Below are 5068 nucleotides of genomic sequence, written 5' to 3' on the forward strand. Positions count from 1 at the left end.
TAAAAAGGAGTAAAGTAAAGCACAAGAGGTCAACAAGAGTGAAAACCTCAACTCTTTTCCTGTCTGTATAGGCCCAGACCGGTGAGAAAAAGAGAAGCAGAAATAACATGTACCTACACGTTCATTATTCACCACTTCCTAAACAAAGCTGAGCAAACAGCAGCTTTCTTTGTGTGCTATCCAGTTTGGTTTTTGTGGCTCAGAGATTATCTGATATCAGGCCATTTGTAGAACGGGTGTATGCAAGTAAAACACGAGTGATATGGTCTTCCACCACCGTTCCAGTTGGCAGTCCTGTTTATCAATTTGTAGTTTTAATGGCATATTGTATTCCATATGAAACTATTACAAGACTCAGCATTTTTGAAATATGGGTCTGGGAACGAATAACATTCGGAGTCCTCAGAGACAACATCTGGCCGACAACATCTGGGCAGCCAGCCGTTTTTGTGTTTGTAAGATTTTCATATTTAACCTTTGTGTCGTGTTCGTTTCTCCCCCCTTACTTTGGTGCTCCCGGTCAAATTTGACCGGCCTGTTTTAACTGCCCTTACATTAACACAAAAACCATTGATCGTCACCAAATTGTATTTAACTCCCTTTTAACCTGTAAACAATGTCTCAGACTACTGGTTACATGAATAACTGCAGTGAATAGACACAGAAATTGAAAGTTGTATTCCAAAATTAACATTTATTGTAGAAAAATCAAAACAGAGACCAAATTCACAGAACATCAGAACATCAACATGAACACATTGTGTGTGTGTGTGTGTGTGTGTGTGTGTGTGTGTGTGTGTGTGTGTGTGTGTTCAGACACAGGAGTGGCATTTTGCAATCAGGTCACAGTGTGTCTTGCAAACGTAGGCATCACATTTGAAACATGTAAGACTTGTCTTATTGTCTCTAGGGGCACATAGCTTGCATCTCTTCCGTTTCTGCCCCTGTTTTGGGGGGAGAGTGGCCAGGGCCGTGGCTGGGGCTTGCAGACTCCTCACCAGACTGCAAGAGGCTGGTGTGCGGGGAAGGTGCTGGCGCCGTTGAATTAGAGGAGTCACTAAAGCTTTCCCAAGCTCTGCCAGGAAGAGTCTCCTCTTGAAACATTTCCCCTGATTCCAGGCTGGGTCGATCGCTGTCCACACCACATATGCATTACATGCAGACACATCGAGGATGTTGTGGAACACAGCCACAGGCCAACGAGCTGTCATTCGCTTGCAGGTGTATGTACCAGTAAGCTGCAATGAAAGAAACAATAATGAATAGATTGGAAACAATATTGAACCTGTCTTACACAAAATGCAATGTTTTACATGAATACAAGTAAATCAAATGCATGACAGATGAAAATATACATTACCTTATCAAGGCAATCAACGCCTCCTTTGTTTCTGTTGTAGTCCAGGATGATCTGGGGCTTCCTGTGCTCTGCTTCGCTGACAGCGGCGTCTTTGTGTAGAGTGCTCATCAGGATGACATTTTTATTTTTCTTGGGCAAATACTGTGTGTGTCAGTGAAAGCAAATTTGGATGAGAGTGCCTCTCTCCCTCTGGTCGACACCAGTGCAGGGGGAAGTTGAGGCTTGTTCTTCCTCACTGTCCCCACCATGGTGAGCTTTCTTTTCAGCAGCTCCTGACCAAGCCCATGTGATGTGAAAAAGTTATCACATGTGATGTTATGCCCCTTGAGACCGGCTGTCATGTCCAACACAACACGCATGCCTTGGTTTTTTTCTGGCCTTCCAGTAACAGGTTTCCCTGTGTAAACCTGCATATTCCAGGCGTAGCTGCTCCTGGCATCACATGCTGCCCAGATCTTGATCCCATACTTGCCTGGTTTGCTTGGGATGTACTGTTTGAATGGACAGCGACCTCTGAAAGGGACCAGGCGCTCGTCCACTGTCACCTCAGGGCCTGGATTGTACATCAGTGGTAGGCGCTCCACCCACCTGTCCCAAACGTTCCTGATGGCAGCCAGTTTGTCGTCTCGCCAGCGGAAAGGTCGTGTAGCTCTGTCATCAAATCTGATAATTCTTGAGAGGACATGAAACTGTTGCAGGGACATAGTTGACCGAAATATAGGCCTCCCTGACTCTGCATCCCACAGACTTTTTGTAGCCTCATTGTTGGACCGATGTACTCCTGCTAGAATCAACAGACCCATGTAGGCTTGGAGGTCTACAGTGCCTTGCATAAGTATTCACCCCCTTTGGACTTTTCTACATTTTGTCATGGTATAACCACAGATTAAAATGTATTTCATCGTGAGTTTATGTAATGGACCAACACAAAATAGTGCATCATTTGGAAGTGGGGGGAAATATTACATGGATTTCACAATTATTTACAAATAAAAATCTGAAAAGTGTTGAGTGCATATGTATTCACCCCCTTTACTGTGAAACCCCTAACAAAGATCTGGTGCGACCAATTGCATTCACAAGTCACATTTGCAAGTCACATAATTAGTAAATAGGGTCCACCTGTCTGCAATTTAATCTCAGTATAAATACACCTGTTCTGTGACGGACTCAGAGTTTGTTGGAGATCATTACTGAACAAACAGCATCATGAAGACCAAGGAGCTCACCAAACAGGTCAGGGATAAAGTTGTGGAGAAATATGAAGCAGGGTTAGGTTATAAAAAAATATCCAGAGCTTTGAACATCTCTCTGAGCACCATAAAATCCATCATAAGAAAATGGAAAGAATATGGCACAACCGCAAACCTACCAAGAGGAGGCCGTCCACCCAAACTGAAGAGTCGGACAAGGAGAAAATTAATCAGAGAAGCAACCAGGAGGCCCATGGTTACTCTGGAGGAGTTGCAGAGATCCACAGCTGAGGTGGGAGAATCTGTCCACAGGACAACTATTAGTCGTCTACTCCACAAATCTGGCCCTTATGGAAGAGTGGCAAGAAGAAAGCCATTGTTGAAAGGGATCCATAAAAAATCCCGTTTGGAGTTTGCCAGAAGCCATGTGGGAGACCCAGCAAACATGTGGAAGAAGGTGCTCTGGTCAGATGAGACCAAAATTGAACTTTTTGGCCTCAATGCAAAACGCTATGTGTGGCGAAAACCCAACACTGCCCATCACCCTGAGCACACCATCCCAACAGTGAAACATGGTGGTGGTAGCATCATGCTGTGGGGATGCTTCTCTTCAGCAGGTACAGGGAAACTGGTCAGAATAGAGGGAAAGATGGATGGAGCCAAATACAGGGAAATCCTTGAAGAAAATCTGATGCAGTCTGCAAAAGACTTGAGACTGGGGCGGAGGTTCATCTTCCAGCAGGACAATGAGCCTAAACATACAGCCAGAGCTACAAAGGAATGGTTTGGATTAAAGAATGTTAATGTCTTAAAATGGCCCAGTCAAAGCCCAGACCTCAATCCAATAGAGAATCTATGGCAAGACTTGAAGATTGCGGTTCACAGACTGTCTCCATCCAATCTGACTGAGCTTCATCTTTTTTGCCAAGAAGAATGGACAAACCTTTCCATATCTAGATGTGCAAAGCTGGTAGAGACATACCCCAAAAGACTTGCAGCTGTAATTGCAGCGAAAGGGGGTTCTACCAAGTATTGACACAGGGGGGTGAATACTTATGCACCCAACAGATGTCAACTTTTTTGTTCTCATTATTGTTTGTGTCACAATAAAATTTATTTTTGCACCTCCAAAGTACTATGCATGTTTTGTTGATCAAACGGGAAAAAGTTTATTTAAGTCTATTTGAATTCCAGTTAGTAACAGTACATAATGGGAAAAAGTCCAAGGGGGGTGAATACTTATGCAAGGCACTGTACCTGGTCCAAGGCCTTCCATGTGTCCGCAAACACACGCCCCCCTTCCAGGTTTGTCATCGCCAGTATAATTTCCACAATGGACTCTGGTAAAAAGAGTTGGAAGCTGGACTTGATGTCATCCACACGAGATGTTGCATACCGTGTTGGCCCTGGTGACATCCTAATGATATTTTCCCCTCTTGTTCTGCCTCCTCTGTCCTGGGGGGATGAATACCAGAGCAAGTTGCCATCCTTGGACTGGAATGTCACCTCAGGTGTGTCTTCCACAGGGGCCTCTTCCCCAGGTGCCTCTTCCTCAGGGGCCTCTTCCTCGCCATATGTTGACTGTTCGGTCTCATGATGGTCTGGATCAAAATCAGGATCGTTGTCTTCTATTTCTGAAACATCCTCCTCTATTTCTGGTTCAACTCCAATCCCGTCTTCATCAGTTTGAAAAAAAAGGTCAAGAGCCTCTCTGACAGAAAAACGTCTGATCGGGCGCCGACTCATTGTGTTCAGAGTAAAATAAGAGCAATGCACAAGCAAGCTATATATAGGGGATCTGTGAGAAGATATCATACGTTTTGTATCGAAAGTGTGGTTCATGTGGGGGGATGGACACATTAGCCCGGGAAAGAGCCAGGTTCCCATAACAAACACCTAATTGGTAACTTTGAAGTGTTACACGTTTAGTCTGGAAGGTGTGGTTCACGTAGGGGGACAGGCACATAAGCACGGGAAAGAGAGGACACATGGTCAGTCTGAAAGGGGTTCACGTGGGGTGGAGTGTGTGTGTGTGTGCGTGCGTGTATGTGCGTGCGTGCGTGTGTGTGTGTGTGTGTAGGTGTGTGTGTGTGCGTGTAGGTGTGTTTGTGTGTGTGTGTGTGTGTGTGTGTGTGCGTGTAGGTGTGTTTGTGTGTGCGTGTGGTGGTGGTGGTGGATTTGTGGTTGTGTACTATCTGATGAATGAACACAATCTAGGGTCACCCATTCATTTCCTATGGTGGTCATTTTTGACCGGGAACACCACAGGTGTTACAAAGTTGACTAAACAACTCAAAATTCAATTAAGTAGTGATCAGCAATTGTAAATGTTCAAATGCCTAGTGTGGAGGATATCATAAGCCCTTGAGACAATAAAATGTAAAACACAATATTTATGATTGATCGAAATGGAAATCGGTCAGATTTGACCCGAACACGACACAAAGGTTAAGTGAGTTTGGTTTAGTTTACGATACTAAAACTATGTGGCTATTAACTCTTTCTCAAATCTTGA

At 44.5% G+C, this 5068-nt stretch overlaps 1 pseudogene; it reads right to left on the reverse strand.

Moving 5' to 3' along the window:
- Positions 1 to 470: 470 nt before the first annotated feature.
- On the reverse strand, positions 471 to 4847 carry LOC128454795 (piggyBac transposable element-derived protein 4-like; annotated as a pseudogene).
- Positions 4848 to 5068: the final 221 nt, after the last annotated feature.

The sequence above is a fragment of the Pleuronectes platessa genome, chromosome 13 (assembly GCF_947347685.1).
Source record: "Pleuronectes platessa chromosome 13, fPlePla1.1, whole genome shotgun sequence".
Lineage (NCBI taxonomy): Eukaryota > Metazoa > Chordata > Actinopteri > Pleuronectiformes > Pleuronectidae > Pleuronectes > Pleuronectes platessa.